Source organism: Crotalus tigris, unplaced genomic scaffold (assembly GCF_016545835.1).
Source record: "Crotalus tigris isolate CLP2741 ecotype Arizona unplaced genomic scaffold, ASM1654583v1 scf7180000017694.5664430, whole genome shotgun sequence".
NCBI lineage: Eukaryota > Metazoa > Chordata > Lepidosauria > Squamata > Viperidae > Crotalus > Crotalus tigris.
Genome location: NW_024096572.1, coordinates 4,616,539 through 4,634,759, shown reverse-complemented (window position 1 = coordinate 4,634,759; position 18,221 = coordinate 4,616,539).

The following is an 18,221-nucleotide window of genomic DNA, read 5'->3' as shown; positions in this document are numbered from 1 at the left end:
AAGAAAACTTGATGAGGAAAACATATATTACAAGCATTAAGACCTGGACTAATTAACGGCTAAAAGAGAAATTATGCCCTAAAACTGAAAAGAAACAAATGTTAGCAATGTTTAAATATGCAAAATAGTAAAACCTTGATGTACAACCAAGTCCAGTATTTCCATTTCAACTTACCCTTAACTAATAATGCTGTTGTCTTGATTGTTGTTTGCAAGTCATTAAATCTTAGGTAACTAAAACCTGTTATGGACAAAACTAGTGTCATAAGCATAGGGGGGGGAACTATTGATGGGGCTTTGGGAGAGAAGGAAGATGATCATTTGAGAACCTGGAGGCCAGTTGGAAAGACCTAATAGGCCTTATTGGATCTGCAAACTGTAGATCTAGAAGACGATTGCTATAGATCAAGGGTGTCAAACTGCCAGCCCACGGACCGGACGTGTCACAATGAAACCACACCCACTCCATTGCTGGCAATGGGGAAAAAGCTCCAATACATCGCGCAACATCAAGTGACGTCGCGAGTTTGACATGTCTGCTATAGATCCAGAGGAAGATTGCTTCCTCTCTCTGTTCAAAAGTGTTCTACAGTCTTATTAATTTTGAGCATTTCCTAGATGACTGCAGTTATGATCTAGGGCTTGAAAGCCAGTGAAGTTTGAGAGAGCCTATGACCTCAGCTGTCCCTAAGGAAACTATATAAGTAGTCCTTGCTTAATGAAGACAATTTGGGACCTCGCAATTCCCTCTCTAAGCATTGCAGGTGCTAAGCAAAATATCACTTCACAGTATTAGGCTTAAAACCTCACTTCCCCTCCAGTTGTTAAGTGAAGCACTGTGGTTTTTAAATGAAATACAAAATGATGGCAACTTATCATTTTACTTCCACCTTCTTTGTAACTCTGCCTGTCATCAGCATCTGAATGTGATCACAGGACACTGCAACAGTCATAAATGCAAGTATCAATCACAAAGCGTTTTTTTTTTTTTTTGCATCTTCATGACTTCGAACATTTGATAATGAGGCATTCATAAATGGGAACTTTCTGTACCATGATCTGTACTAAAGAAACCAGATTCCCTCCAAGGTAATATTAAAACACCAATTGCAGAGGATCACCCCCAAGGAATAGCCTTAGGCTAAACAGGATAAAAACTTAAGTAGCAACACTACATACATGTTAATAATAATAATGATGATGATGATGATGATGATGATGATGATGATGATGATGATGATAAGTTGGAAGGGACCTTGGAGGTCATCTAGTCCAACCCCCTGCTCAGGCAGGAAACCCTATACCATTTCAGACAAATGGCTGTCCAGTCTCTTCTTAAAAGCTTCCAGTGTTGGAGCATTCACCACTTCTGGATGTAGGTTGTTCCACTGGTTAATTGTTCTAACTGTCAGGAAGTTTCTCCTTAGTTCTAGGTTGCTTCTCTCCTTGATTAGTTTGTTGTTTAGCATTACTGTATTATTACTATAAAGAAAGATTACAACACTTTGAGCTTTAAATGAGAACTGGTGCAGGCCAGATAGAAGCTTTTATAATTGTGTATGGCTCAGAGAACATTAATAAGTTTTTTTTAATATTTTCATATTACTAATAAAACATAAGCTGTTAATAGAGTACTAATAGAACTGGGTTTTTTGTTTGTTTGTTTGCTGTTCTACAATTGCATCTACTAGGCAGATAGTTTGCGCTTTATTTCATTTCAAGCCTTTCCTGATCTATCTTGATCTCCTTGAATATTACTGCTGTAGGTGTTAATGTTTTGAGCTTGTTCTACAGGAGAACCAAGTCAGGCTAACCACTTCTTATCTCCTGATGGTTGCAACTTTCCTCAAATGCAGCTGGAAACTACTAGCTTGGAGGTGGCTTTCAAGTCAACATTCCCAAAGAAAGAAAGCCAAGGGAAAAAAAGTATTTCTTAGAAAACTTTGAAGCATCAAGCTGAGGATGAGCAGCCCTGATATGATAAGAGACTTTCCACATGTCTTATACGCTTCACATCTTTGGCAGGACCAGTCTTTATAGCTGAAGATTATCCTGAAGAAAAAATATGGCAATAGACAACCATCTATCTGCTGACATTTACTGTATTGCTAAGCCCCATATTTTGAGTGTTAAGAGTCTAAGTATATATTTGCATCCACACAATATTGGCACACATTTCCACAAGATCCATGAACTGATCGATATCTGAGAACCTTGTAATATAAAGTTATATTTTTTTTGAAGAATCACAACTATTAAACATTCTATGTAAATAACGGAATCAGAGCTTGTCCTATAAATAGGGATGAGAAATCCCTTTTCATGTAGGAATGGCTCTTTGCTTACTGGTAACATCCTACCTCTTGTAATGAGTCAGCAAAAGTATCCAGCTGTTTTGATGAAATGAAGAAAATGGGAATATAGCTAACATCAGATTAGGTAATTTTTACTCTTCCCACTGCTGCCTCTGGTTTGTCAGATGGATTACCTCCTACAGCTATCTAAGTGGGATTTCATTTTACTAAATATATTCCTATAGGATATCTTGACTCCAGATTCTGACTAAAATTATACCTTAAAGTTTGTGGCCATAGTTGTTTGCATATTTATTCCATGATAAAATATTTTGGTTTGTTTGCTCCCCTGAATAAATGCTAGATGGCATAAATGCATTGCTATCAAATCCAAAGTATAAAAGCTGGCTACTGTGGTTCGACTGTGAAGGACATGCTCCCAAATAACATTAATAAGGAAATTCCGGGGCTACACTGTACCAATTCAGTGAAAATTACAAGAAGTTAGCTGAAAGAGCCACAGGAGCACAATGATTAGAATGCAGCATTGCGGGTTAATTCTGCCCACTGCCAGCAGTTCAATTCTGATTGGCTCAAGGTTGACTCAGCCTTCCATCCTTCCGAGGTCGGTAAAATGAGGACCTGGATTATTGGGGGTAATAGGCTGACTCTGTAAACCACTTGGAGAGGGCTGTAAAGCACTGTGTAGTGGTATATAGGTCTAAGTGCTCTTGCTATTGAAGTTAAACTTTGGAAACCACATAATGTGATACTGAAAGACATTTCCATGTAGGCCAGGGGTAGGCAACCTTGGCTCTTTTATGACTCGTGGACTTCAACTCCCAGAATTCCTGAGCCAGCATTCTGGGAGTTGAAGTCCACGAGTCATAAAAGAGCCAAAGTTGCCTACCCCTGACATAGGCCATCCCGGATGGGGCTTCCGTACTTTTATCAGAATTTGGACTGAAATAGAAAGTCAAAACCAGATTAAGAAGATAAATCTAGCCCTGCTACCAAAAGGTTGGAGAAACTACCTGATAATAAATACTTTTTTGCCAGTGAGATAAAGATCCTGACTTTAACTGAAGAATTGCAGTTCAGTATTCCACAGGAGGCATACTTTGATGGACATACATAATGCAGGTAGTCCTTGACCTACAACCATTTGTTTAGTAACTGTTCAAAGTTACAATAGCATTGAAAAAAGTGACTTATGACCATTTCCACATTTATAACCATTTCAGCATCCCCACGGTCACATGATCAAAATTCAGACACTTGGCAACAGGATCATATTTATGACGGTCGCAGTGTCCAAGGGTCATGTGATCTCCTTTTGCAACCTTCTGACAAGCAAAGTCAATGGGGAAGCCAGACTCACTTTACAACTGTGTTAGTACCGTATATGCCGGCGTATAAGACGACTTCCGGAAGCGCCAAAGACGGGGGTCATCTTATACGCCGAGTCATCTTATATGCCGGAAATACTGGTAGTTTCCGGCGTATAAGACGATGTTCTAGGAATGCGGCTTGGCGATAAAGACGGGGGTCATCTTATACGCCAGGTCGCCTAATACCCCGGCATGTAACTTAACAGCTGCAGTGATTTGCTTAACAACTATGGTAAGAAAGGTTATAAAGTGGGGCAAAACTCACTTAACAACTGACTTGCTTAGCAATGGACATTTTGGGCTCAGTGGTGGTCCCAGAGGTTGAGAACTATTTTAAAAGAGAAGAAAGTCTTTATGGATGGGTGGGTGAATGCTGATAATACTGAATCAAAAATGTCTTGGCCCTTGTATGGTTTGCAATGATGCCACCAGGAAACCCACAAATCAGCCATGTAAGCAGCTTTCTTCTCTTTTCATTTGTATCCAACTTTAAGGGATATACTGCCTCTGAGTTTGGAATTTGGAGCTTCCATGTTAGCTATAAGACTCTAGAGAAGAGCAGACAAGAGCAACAAAGATTATTAGGGGACTGGAGGCTAAAATATATGAAGAGTGTTTGCAGGAATTGTTTATGTTTAGTTTAATGAAGAGAAGGACTAGGGGTGATATGATAGCAGTGTTCCAATATTTGAGGGGCTGCCACAAGGAAGAAGGGAGTCAGTCTATTCTCCAAAGCACCTGGAGGCAGGATAAGAAGAAATGGATGGAAACTAATCAAGGAGAGAACCTAGAACTAAGGAGAAATTTCCTGACAGAACAATTAACCAATGGAACAACTTGCCTCCAGAAGTTGGGGTTGAGTGCTCCAGCACTGGAGATTTTTTAGAACAGATTGGGCAACCATTTGTCTGAAATGCTACAGGGTTTCCTGCTTGAGCAGGGGGCTGGACTAGAAGACCTCTAAAGTCCCTTCCAACTCTATTATTCTGTTATTCTATAAGACTGAGTGCCTATTCCAAAATTGCTAAGTGGTGTGCCTGTTTTCTCTGGCTCTTAAAAGTGCCACTAACATTTGCTGGGGTTAATAAGGCTTATTATGGACAGAACACTCTCATACAAGTGCCACTTTTCATATCCTTTAGACATGCTGAATTACAGCCATTGACGTTCTTACAAGTCATGTTTGGAGGGCAGAGTGGAAGGAATTCCTGTGAACGTCCTTGGGATTTCCAGTATCCTGTGTTGGGAAGAAAAGGCACCATTGTTAACGGAAGATGCTGTTGCACAATGTTTCATGAACAGTCCTCTGGAACTTTAAAGGGAAAAAGCATTTGGCATGTATCAGAGCCAGACTAAATGAGTCATAAAAGCATTCCACCTGAAATTTTCTGACTAAAACTGGGGGAGTCTGAGACAGAGAAGATGTCATCAGCCTGCTGTCCTTGCTTGAAACCCAGTCCCTTCTCTCTCTCTCTCTCTCTCTCTCTCTCTCTCTCTCTCTCTCTCTCTCTCTCTCTCTCTCTCTCTCTCTCTCTCTCTCTCTCTCTCTCTCTCTCCTTTGCCTCTCCTCACACCAACTGTCATTGAGACTGCCTCATGATGGAACAATCTGTGAGAATTTAACAAGTCAGAAATGGATTAAAAAGCACTTTATGAGTTGTTAAAGAAATCCCCTTGTTCCTCAGAAGCATTTTTAGCATCTTATTAATGGCCTTTGATCCAACTAACATATTGACTTGTCATTTGAATAAGAGATGAATCCTCCTTGATGGATCACAAAGGGAATATAAATTCAAGTGAGGCATTTTTCCAAATTTCCCCATGCTTTTTTTTTTTTAAAAAAGCCCTGAATAGAATAACATACTTCCCTTCATCTTTACACAAACCCACAAAGAAATGTCCTGAGGGTACCTTGACTTTGTAGTAAATGAAGGCATACTGTCCAGCTATGCCATTTAACTTAATTAGTATGTGATCTTTACTTGGCACATTTTGTTTGTCGTATACTTTGAGTTGTTGGGCTATTTGATCAACCACACACACAATTGTTTTTCCAAATGACAAAAAAAGGCAACATATCTGTTTATATACCCAAGGAAGGATTTAAGATCTCAGGTATCTTGCTCTCTCTTATCAAGGATGCTAGAAGAAGGTGCTATTTGAATGAACCAGAAGCAAACAAGCTTGACCTTAGAATGACTAGATTTATCGAAGCTCCAATAATGGGTAATATGCTTACTCAGGAGCAAATCTTATCCAAATACAGTAGTTCTTCCTTCTGGATAAAGAGGAATAGAATTGTAGCATATACCCGATCACAAGTATTTTGTTTGAATAATCATTAGGGCCACCCAAATGTCATTGGGTTCATCCCTAGATGTTCTATAATCTAGATCAGTGTTTCTCAACCTTGGTAGCTTTAAAACATGTGGACTTCAACATATATTGGCTAGGGTATTCTGGGGGTTGAAATCCACACATCATAAAGTTGTAATTTTTTTTAAAAAAAAAAAACCACTGGTATAGATTATCTTAAGGTATAGGTAAGAACAGATGTGAACTTGCTCTCCAAACACATACTTCAAAATTGTTTTAAGCAAGTACTCTATTGTTGCAATGCGCAAGATGAAGAAAAATAGACAAAAAAATAATCCCCGCCTTCACTCCCACATTAGAACCAGGAGGGGAATTCCTCAATTCCAGGATATCCAACCCAAGTATTGATCTCCCTAGCCCAGGAGTAGGCAACCTTGGCTCTTTTATGACTCGTGGACTTCAACTCCCAGAATTCCTGAGCCAGCATGGCTCAGCTTGGAAACCTCTCCCTGTCCCCTCAGCACAGCTGCCTCAGGAATTCTAGGAGTTGAAGTCCACGAGTCATAAAAGAGCCAAGGTTGCCTACCCCTGCCCTAGCCATTCCCAGGAAGAATTAGTCCTTGCCAGCATGCGTAGTAAATTACATGGATTGGAAAATACAGAGCAAACAACTAGCGCTTTGGTAGAAGAGTCTGTCTAATTGCCTATCTGGCATTTTGATCTGAAATATTTAGAGGAGAAATAAATAGTAATTTCATCTGCCTTAAAATTCTGGATCTGGGTTTTTGAAACTCAGCATAGTAATTCTTGTTTAGATTTTTCTAAAGCAAGGCTTTTCAACAAGTGGTACAGTTACCACCTGTGGTACATTGGCACCTGGCAGGTGGTACGCGACCATCCTAGAAAAGTGGCAGCGGGGGAGGGGAATGAGCTGAACCGGTGGCAGCACCGCACAAGCCTGAGCGAGAGATGACTGGAGCTGCAGGGCTGTCAGGGCTCAGTGGAAGCACCAGGATCAGCACCAGGCTCCAGCTGGAGCTCAGTGCTGATCCTGGCGCTTCTGCTGAGCCCAGAAGAAGCACCGATCAGCATCTCCAGGGTCTTGTGATTTACATTCAGATGCTTGGCAACTTTATGACGGTCACAGTGTCCCAAGGCAATGTGAAGTGACCAAAACCTGTTGCAACCACTCAGCAGATAGGGGGAATAAAAAATCAAACACCCCATCACCCCACCCCCACTGCCAATCCTTAACAGAAATGCTCACAACAATGAAAAGGGATGTTGTCTTACCTGAACGCCTTTTCTCAGCAGGATGATGTAGAATCCACTGGATAGGTTATTACAGCCTTCCTGCTCAGCAGACTAGGTCAGAACTTTGGCCACGCCTCTCCTTTGGGTGTGTCTTCCAGTTTTGACGAGGCGAAGCAGCTCTGATGAATTCAACGTAATGGCTCCATTTGTCATACACCTGCCTAGACTACCTACATGGGAGGGTATGGATTCTACATCATCCTGCTGAGAAAAGGCGTTCAGGTAAGACAACGCCCCTTCTCCAGCAGAATGACTGTAGAATCCACTGGATGGGACATACCAAAGCCCTCATGTCCCCTCGGGAGGGAGAGTCTAAGCTCGTGAACCTTGAGAAGAAACAACCTGTTGAAGTACACGCCTGCCAAACGCAGCATCAGCCACCACAAAGGCATCTACATGGTAATGTCTGACAAACGCCAAAGGAGAAGACAACGTTGCAGCTCTACAAATCTCCTCCACCGAAGCTTGTGTGGACCACGCGGCCTACGCAGCAGTGCTGCGTGTTGAGTTAGCCGTAACATGTGAAGGAACAGGGATTGACTGAGAAGAATAGGCTCGAGTTATACAAGCCCTAATCCACCTACTTATGGTTGAAGAAGAAACCTTCTTCCCCATGGCTGAAGGTTGGAAAGATACAAATAGAGACTCCGACTTACGGAAGAATGAAGTATGCTCCACATAGTAACGCAGAGCCCTGCGTATGTCTAACTTATGCCACTGACGTTCCAACCTGTGCGTGGGATTGGGACAGAAATTGGGAAGGATTAATTCCTGAGACCTGTGAAAAATAGTGTTAACCTTTGGAATGAATGAGGGGTCCAGTATAAGGACCACCCTGTCTTTGAAAAAGGTGCACAAATCCTCCCTGACGGAAAGCGTGGCTAATTCCAAAATCCTTCTAGCTGAGGTAATAGCCACTAGAAACGCCACCTTTAAAGACAAGAAGTGGAGAGAGCATAAACTGAGAGGTTCAAACAGAGACGATGTCAAGGCCTGCAACACCTTGGTTAAGTCCCAAGATGGATAGCGATGTACCACGGGAGGTCAGGTGTTAACTGCTTCCTTTAGAAAAGCACTGATTGCCGGATGTTGCGACAAGGGACTGGAATTGTCGCAGGATAGGCCAAAGGGAAGGGCCCTGTACTGGTACTGCCAGTGGGCGTAGCAAAACCTGAGAAACTTGCGATATTGCAAGTGAATGGGAATATGTAGATACGCCTCCGTGAGGTCTATTGAAGAGAAGAAGTCTCCCTTCCTGATACTGGCCAATATGGACTTTAGGGACTGCATCTTGAACCTTCTGTAGGTTAAGAAATAATTCAGTCCTTTTAGATCCAGTATCGCCCTCCACCCTCCTGAGGCCTTGGGAACCACGAACAGAATGGAGTAAAACCACTTTCCTTCCTGGTCCCTTGGTACTGGTTCTATGGCTTGAATTGTTACCAGATGAGAAATGGCTGAGGCTACCAAGTTTGCTTTGGTAGTGTTCCAGGAGAGTGACATCTTATGAAATGGGGGAGAGTAGAACTCTAAGGTGAGGCCGTGCTTGATGGTCTCTACTACCCAAGCGTCATATGTGGTCAGTTCCCAGACATCGCTGAACCTTTCCAGCTGACCCCCAATGGGAGAGCCCTCCCTAGCGTCACTTGGACTGCCTGTAAGGACGGCCTCCAGATCCCCTGAAGGGACGCTTAGACTGGAATTGGCCTCTGGCTCCAGTATTTTGGTGATCCTGGGAATGATCCTGTCTGGAGTAGAAGGATCGCGAGCCTCTTGACCAGTCCCAGGATTGCCCTGGTCGAAAGGGCTGTCTCCACTCCCAGGAGCTGCTGGGATGGAAACTTTGTCTACAGAACTCCTGTGGTGGTCTCCTGTCCAGTTTCTTAGAAGGATGGACTAAAATCTTGCGCTTGTCCTTGCCTTCATTGACATGTGGATCCAGGATAGATCGAAACAACAGTGTCCCGCTGTATTTGGACATGGACAGGTGCCATTTAGCCTTCAAATCTGTTTTCCAATGTTTCAGCCATAGGAGCCTCCGAAAGGCAACCGTGGCTGAGAAAGATCTTGCAGAATACTTAGTTGAATGTAGGGAAGCGTCAGCCACGTATTGTGACATGGCCACTAACTTGGCCAGAGTTTGATGTGTTCTAACCTGGTCTGGTGGGATGCTGGCTTGTAGCTCACGAAGCCACATGATACATGCCCTGGCAAAAAAGGAGGAAGAAGTTGCAGCCTTGGCCGCCCAGGCCGAGACCAGGTGTGCCCGATGGAGAGAGAGTTCAAGTTTCTTGTCCTCCGCTTTCAGGGCCTCCGCCATGTCCCCTGGAATAGCAGATGTGGAAAACAACGAGATCAAAGGACTGTCAACAGTGGGCACCTCCAAGAGTGAAGCAAAGGAAGGAGAAATGTTAAACAGTTTCTTTTCTACATTGTTAGGAGCAGGCGGAGCTGCCAGTGAAACCCATTGATTTTCCACAGAGGTGCGGAAGACCTGTGGGCAAGGAATATACTTGTCCTCCGCCACCTTCACCGCAAACAGAGGGTTAGCCTCCTGACTGGTAGATGGTTTCTCCTCCTGCACCGAAGTGAGGTTGACCGTAGTAATTTCCTTGATTAAGAGAGATTTGAAGAGAGAAGGGTCAAAGAGACCTGAAGCTGAAGTCTGCTCAGGAGCAGCCTTTTCATCCTCCGACAAGGATATGTCGGTTAAGTCTAGGTCAACCGACTCCACCTCTCCCAGCTGTGAAGATGTCTCAGAAACACCTGTAGCTGAAACAGTGGCTATCCCTGTTTGGGATGGAGGTTGAAAGGTCAGGTGTCCCTTGGAAGCCATAAACTGATTGAACACATTTTGCATGAAGGATTGGAATTGAGCAGACCATATATCCTCCTGAGATCTGCCACTGGGGCCGGCCACGGCCGGAACCTGATCTGGTGATGATGAGGAGGAGGAGCGAGGGGAACCAACCTGCTCAGTTTCCCCCTGAGGAGACCAAGACCTTAGAATTTCCTGAGAAGGAACAAATGTGGGCTCAGGTATAGGAACCTCCAATGGGGCGGGGGAAACAATGTCAGCCTCATTGGATCTAAGTCTTTGGGCCCTAGAGAATTGTTTTTCCAATGCCAAATGTCTCCTCGAGGCCTCTCGCTCAGCTGTTTTAGAGGGCTCCTTCTGTGATATATGCTTTGTTTTGGCTTTTTTCTCCCCCCCCCCGACTCTGATTTGGTGGATCTGCACTTTTGTTGTTGTGGGGGAGGTATTCTGGAGCCCTCTGAAGCTGAAGGCGAGGTGCTATCTGCCATTGCAAACCAGATATACCGAGTAGGAAATACCTGGAGGTGGGGGGGGGAAATCCAAGCATGCAGACCAATTGACAGAGATGGAAAGAACACAATCCTCACTCTGTGCAACGCAATGGCCGGACAGTCAGGCGCTTCATCAAAACACCTGTCAGGCCAGTGACAAATGCCAACCTACTAGAACAGTTGGGAAATAAAAGGGTCTTCCCTCTCGCTCCCTCACCAGGGAATCAGTATTGCTAGTGTAGCAAGCACACAGATATGCTGACAGAAAGAAAACAGCTCAGTAAATTGCTGACCAACTGAGCTTATATTCCCCCCCCCAATATGGGGCTGACGAGTCAGACCCCAGGGGTGTCTTGGATATTCCTCCTGCAAGGTCTGTTGATGTCCCTTCACTCAATAGAAGAAAATTGGGAATCTTCGTGCAGGTAGACCCACCCAAGATGGTGGATATCTGTAAACTACACCCAAAATGGCATCCGGTGTTGAAGAACGCCCTCAAAATGGCAGCCACCAGTGAAGCATGCAGTCAAAATGGCAGCTGCGCTCCCTATTAGAGGATTCCCCAGAGGATGGAATTTAGAGCTAGAATGGTGGCGAAAAAACGATAGACAAGTAAACTAAATAGGCAGGGCCAAAGAGAACCCAACAAGTCACTTGTGTTTCCATGTCTCCTTAGCGAGGCTGGAATGTGTATTCCGCGCGGCTCCTCCAATCAGCTCTGGCCGCTAAAGGGCTCTCCGCGCCTTAACTGTGCAGCTGCCGGCCACTGTTGCTGCTGTTGCGATCCGAGGCTCCCCCGATCAAGGAGGAAATGGTCTGATTCAGCTAACGAGCCGAAGTTCGAAGCCCGAGACCGATCGATGTGATAAAGAAAAAAAAACGCTCTTGAAGCAATCGGAATGAATCAGCAGGAGGTCTGGAGCTCGAGGCCAGAAGGCCAGGCACCGGCTGCCTCCCTATTTTGTTAAATTTAGTCAATTTGCCGAGCGATTTGAACGTTGCCAATTGAATCCAACCAAATAAATCTGAATTAAAGTTTAAGCTAAATAAATTCACTTTTTTAAACCTAATCTGTCTGCAGAGCCTGAACAATTACGTGCTGCTGAGCTCAAGACTAAGTCAAAACTGGGAGACACACCCAAAGGAGAGGCTTGGCCAAAGTTCTGACCTAGTCTGCTGAGCAGGAAAGCTGTAATAACCCATCCAGTGGATTCTACAGTCATCCTGCTGGAGAACCTTGGACAGGAAGAAGAGCACTGCCTGGTGGGTGCAACCACTCAGCAGATAGGGGGAATAAAAAATCAAACACCCCCCACCCCAACCACACTGCCAATCCTTAACAGAAATTCTCACAACAATGAAAACCTCGGACAGGAGGAAGAGCACCGCCTTGCTCGGTTGTGGCTTGGGGGCACTTTTTTTCAGTGCCATTGTAACTTCGAACAGTCACTAAGTGAACTGTTGAAAGTCGAGAACTACCTGTACTTTATCACTTTTTTCCTTTTTTTTGTCATCAAGTTTTTGACACCTTGCTAGGTGACTGGTGGAACTCGGATGTTGCCATATCCTAAAAGTAGTACAATGGGTGAAAAGGTTAAAAAGCCCTGTTCTAGGAGCTTCCAGTGGATCTGCGCGCGCGATGGTGGCTACTTTGTAGCCGTCCTCCTGGGTAAGTGTTTGAATCGCTATGAACAGCGGCCATCAGCTGTTCAGCGGTTCAAAATTCCCCTCCCGGGCAAAGGGGGGGGGAAGAGGGTTGTCTGAATAGTGGTAGAGCCACTCTCATGCACCCCCAAGGCTTTTTTTGGGGGGTGAGAGGAGTGCTCCCACGGAGTTCAGACTGTCTCCGCTTCCCAGCTGCTTTTGTCCCTAGGGACAAAACAAGCCGCTGCAACCACCTCCGCGATTAAAGTGAACTGGTGAGTTTTTTTTAGAGGCGGACAGAGCTGAGTAGAGGATTTAGCTTTTGCTTTCTTTGATTTTATTTGGATTTTAAGTTTAAAGATTTACTTTTACTTTTATATTCCCTCTTTTTATTTTTTTCCTTTTGTTGAAAGGGAAAGTAAAATGGCGATCGGCAAGCCTTTTGTTTTTTGTTTTTTTCCTTTGGGAAGGTAGAATGGCGATCGGCAGGCTTTTTGGTGTTTTTTTATCCTTTTCCTTTTTTTTTTAATGATTGGAACGGAATGTGGATTTGATTTTGATGTTGGGTTTGGATTTTAGAAGCATTATTATTTTTGTTTAACTTCTTTGTTTTGCTTTTTGTACTTTTAAAAAAATGGAATGGATTTTTTCTATTTAATTATTTTTTTCTTCTTCCCTTTTCTTTTTTTAACTCCTTTCTTTTTATTATAATGATCTCCTTTTGAAGGATTTTTTTATTTTTTGGAGTTAATCTCTCTTTTTCTTTTGTTTAATTTTTGTAACTTTTAAGAAGGCGTAAAGATTTGTCTAAGATGGCTCCAAAGCGTCCAGTAATTCCTACAGCTCCTAAGGTGGTTTCTTCTTCGGTGTTATCATCAGTGCAACATTCTAAATCAATAGCTTCACCCTCTTCCTTGGTACAGCTAATAATTGTGAAGGATTTGCAAGATATGATGGGAAATGTTATATCTCAAATTAGGGCAGAAATGAAAGAGATTTTAGAGGAAAATAATAAGATTTTGAGGCAAGAGATAGTTTTGGCTCTAAAAGGAGTTGCTTCTGTTCTTGAAAAGCTGAACTCTCGTGTAGAAGAGGTAGTTAAAAAAGTGGAATTGATGGAGGGAAAATTTGAAAGCATGGAAAAAGAAATGGAAAATGAGATTCTTATGCTTCAATATAGACAAATGGAATATGCCTTAAGAATCCGAGGTTTGGGAGAGTCTGTGCAAGGAGATCTGAGAGAGATGGTTGCAAAGGACTTTGCTGTGATTTTGAATAAAGAAAAAGAGGAAATACTTAGTGAAATTGAAAAATTATTTAGAGTTAACTCTGTGGTGGCAGTGCAAAAGAATTTGCCAAGAGATGTGGTAATTTACTTTGGGAAAAGATCCCTGCGCAACGAAATTATACAAGCTTTTTATAAGAAGAGATTTCAAATTGCTTCACAAGATGTTATAATTCTAAAGGAGATCCCATCTAAAATTTTAAGAAGAAGAAAGGAGTTTGCTTTTTTAGCAGATGAACTTAAAAAGAGACGAATCTTGTTCAGATGGGATGTTCCGATTGGAATGGTGGTGAATTACCTGGGGATATGTTATAGACTTAATACTGTTTCTCAAGCAAAAGACTTTTATACTTCGGTCCTGGGGGTATGCTCATCGCCATCTATTAAGTTTAAAGCTTTGGAAGAAAAGAAGGTAGAATTGCAGTCTGAAGAGCCTATACTTATGAAAATTGGGAAACCTCAGTTTGAGGGGCCTCAACAAGTTGAGATGGAGGAGCAGAGGATAACCTGTGCAACATATAACTGTAAAGAAAAGGAGCAACAGAAGAAGGTTAAGGAAGCCTCACAACTATTGGTTTCTGAATCTGCGGGAGAAGTAGGATTTATAAATTTTTTGGAGCAACCTTTAAAGGTAGAATTGCAGTCTGAAGAGCCTATATTAATGAAAAATGGGAAATCTCAGTTTGAGGGGCCTCAACAAGTTGAGATGGAGGAGCAGAGGATAACCTGTGCAACATATAACTGTAAAGAAAAAGAGCAACAGAAGAAGGAGTTTAAGGAAGCCTCACAAGTATTGGCTCCTGAGTCTGCGGGAGAAGCAGGATTTATAAACTTTTTGGAGCTACCTTTAAGGGCAGATTTCAAAGCACTTCTTTCGAGATTTATGGATAAGAGAGACTGACAAGGATGGAGATGAATGAAAATTCTAGATAAGAAGTTTAAGTTTAAGTACTTAGTTTAAGTATTCAAAAGAGTACTGAGTCTGTGGGAGAAGCAAGATTTACAAACTTTTTGGAGTTAGCTTTAAGGGCAGTTTTCAAAGCACTTCTTTTGAGGTTTATGGACAAGAGAGACTGATAAGGAATCTGTTTATTGTGGATGGAATTTGTTATTGGTAAAGACTTAAATGTGTATAAGGGAATTTTAATGGTTTATGGACAAGAGAGACTGATAAGGAATGTGTTTATTGTGGATGGAATTTGTTATTGGTAAAGATTTAAATATGTATAAGGGAATTTTAATGTTTTAAGTAATGTTTAAATTTGTGTTTTGGAGGGAGTTTATAAAGAATGATGGATAATAACATAAGTATGATATGAAAAGGTTCAGAGTATATTATAATGATTGGGTTTTTTTCTTGTTTATTATTATTATTATTATTATTATTATTATTATTATTATTATTATTATTATTATTATTATTTTTAAGAGAAGATAACTTGTTTAATTAAATGTACCTAGATTTAAGGGTTTTTTTTTTGATAGGAGAGAAGATTATGGAGATTGAATGAAAATCTTAGATAAGAAGAAGTTTAAGTATTTAGTTTAAGTATTCAAAGAGTATTTAGTTTTAATGGTATAATGAAGGTTTATATGTTTATTTTTGTGTTCTAGGATAAAGAAAGAGGGAGAGATTAGATTTTATATTGTAGGTATAGATATTCAAAGAAAGTAATGTTTAAATTTGTGTTTTGGAGGGAGTTTATACAGAATGATGGATAATAATATAAGTATGATACTAGAAAATGTTTAGAGTATATTATAATGTGTTTAATGATTGCAATTATTATTTTTTAGAGAAGATAACCTATTTAATTTAATGTATTTAGATTTGTTTAGGATTTATATGTGTTTTAAGTTTTTCTTTTCTTTTTCTGAAAAATTTTAATTAAGCCTGTACTCAGCTCTGGGAAGGTTGGGGGAGGGTTTGGGAGGTTTGGGGAGGTGGGGGAGGGTATGGGAGGGTGGGGGGGGTTGGGGAGGGGATTTGTTTTGTAAAATTTAAAAAACTTTCAATAAAAAAAAAGCCCTGTTCTAAAGCATCCAAACCCCAAGTGGCTGATGATACATATAGTCTCCGACTTACGACCACAACTGAGCCCAACATTTTTGTTGCTAAGTGAAACATTTGTTAGGTGAAGTTTGCCCCATTTTATCATCTTTTTTCCCCACCGTTGTTAAGTGAATCACTGCAGCTGTGGAGTTAGCATCATAGTTGTTAAGGGAATCTGGCTCCCCCATTGACTTTGCTTGTCAGAAAGTCTCCAAAGGGATGCTGTGACCGTCACAAATACATGCCAGTTGGCCAGCAGCCAAATTTTGATCACGTGATCACAGGGATGCTTCAATGGTTGCAAGTGTGACAAAGTGGTCATCGGTAATTTTTTTTTCAGTGCCATTGTAACTTTGAACAGCCACTAAACGAGTGCTATATATTGAGAACTGTCTGCAGTAGAATTGTGGAAGAAGCTCAAATGTCCATCTTTTTGGAGAAAGGGGAAAAAATATTGGCAAAAATGCCAGTATTCAATAACTGTGACCAAAAAAATGGGGATCACATCACCCCAGGACACTGCAACGGTCGTAAATATGAATCAGTTGTCAAGCATCTGAATTTTGTTCAGATGACCATTGGGATGCTGTCATGGTTCTAAGTGTGAAATATGATCATAAGTCACTTTTTTTTTTTTTTTTTTGGTGTGCTGTTGTAACTAAATGAACTGTTGCAAGTTGAGCATTACCTGGACTTCTAGCAAAACCCAAGTCTGGGTAAGTAAACTCTAACCATAGAAGACAGTGACAAAGTTGCATTAATTAAACTGCTGGCATCATTCTTCTCTAATGAGGAAAACAGCCAAAGCAGCACCACCTCTGAAGAACTTCCTAATAAAAAGGATAGAAACTATAAAGGGAAGAAAAAAAGACTATAAAGGGAAAAGAGGGACGCCATCTCTCTCTCTCTCTCTCTCTCTCTCTCTCTCTCTCTCTCTCTCTCTGAGCCTTGCCACACAGAGCTCTCAGCCCATGTATATTTATACAGCATGATCCTTCGGGAGCAGGCTCAGATGATTCATATTCCTAAATGGCATTTTTGGGGAGTACCTTCAGCACAGCTGAAAACGTATGGTCTGGCCACATGCAGCACGCCAAGTCCAAATCTCACAAGGCCACTGTGTCAGCCATCAGGGTGGGGACATCTTTGACCAAATAAAAGAGACATATATCAAATTCAGGGCTGGCAAGACAAAAGTAAAATTCCAGAAAGCTTGTAAATCCTTTCTTTCTTTCTTTCTTTCTTTCTTTCTTTCTTTCTTTCTTTCTTTCTTTCTTTCTTTCTTTTCCTTCCTTCCTTCATTTATTTATTTATTAAATGGATTAATGATCCTATGAAGGAATGGGACTCTTTGCTTCATAATCCTACCAGGGATTGCAGCAGCTTCAGCTCTCAGCAAAGCAGTGGCAATCTTTTCTTCTTTAGATCAAACAAGACCTAAAGTCTGGGAAGATTTAACTGCAGAATAAAAACAATACTTCCAGGGAGGGAGGGAGGGAGAGAAGGAGACAAATGGAAATGTTAACCATCTGCAGGTCTGATTGCTTCTTCTCTTTTTCTGTTTTATTTGACTTTTGAATTCGGAGCGTTGAAGCTGCCTCCCTTCCTGTTGCCTACTCATGGCTTCCAGCTTCTCAGACTCTCATGCACAATTAAGAAGAACCACACAAACTGAGTTGAAGATTCCGAAAGACTTTTTCTGGAAAAAAATAAATTCATGACAGCTGACATCAAAATGTATTCCCTACTTGTCTCCATAGATGTCACATGGATGTGTCAAAAAACAACAACAATCCTTCTCCTGAACATTGGTATATTGGCCTCCGCCCTCTATCAACCTACTTAAAAGTAAGACCTAAACTGTTGCTCAAACAACAGGAGGATGTCATCAAATATGAAAAGAAAATATTTTTTTTCTCTTTTCCTGTACAATTCCCCACCTCCTCCATAACTTCTCTGGAGGGTCACCACCCTTTTGGAGCAAATTTCAATAAGGAAGTAAGCAATTGAAATCCATGAGAGTTGTGCCAAAGTAGGTGTGTAGGACATTACATCATAATTTATTATTTCTGAAAGACTATTTTTTTCTCCAAAAGAAATCATCTTTAAAATGAGAGAATCAAATGAGTTTGGATAAGCATGCCATAACAAATATCTTGTCCTACTTTCAGAGTGTATTTTAAATTCATCTTTTCAAATGATTTGAGTAACAGTTTTTCTATTTGTGCATTTAGGAAGAGGATAAATTATTCCAGTCTTACTAATATTCCCAAATTTCTCTCAAAATATTTGTGAACTTCCAGCTGACAAGAACTCACATTTCAGTAACTTTGTTGAATATATCCAAGCTTACCTCAAAATTCCTAAGGGGAAACAAAACATTCAATTTTAAAGTATACTTATGCAATATATTCTTGGAAAAAAATCAGTGATTAGCAAATTTCTTGAATTATGTATCTGGATCTGACACACCATGACCCTCCTTTTAGTGAAAATATCTGGCTTTGGAGACTAAGAAGTTGAGTCTGCCCTTTTTTTTTTCAATTTCATTTTGTATTTATTCAAGCAAAAGTTCATTCTGTCTCATTTCTTCACCATCGTATCCATCATGTATA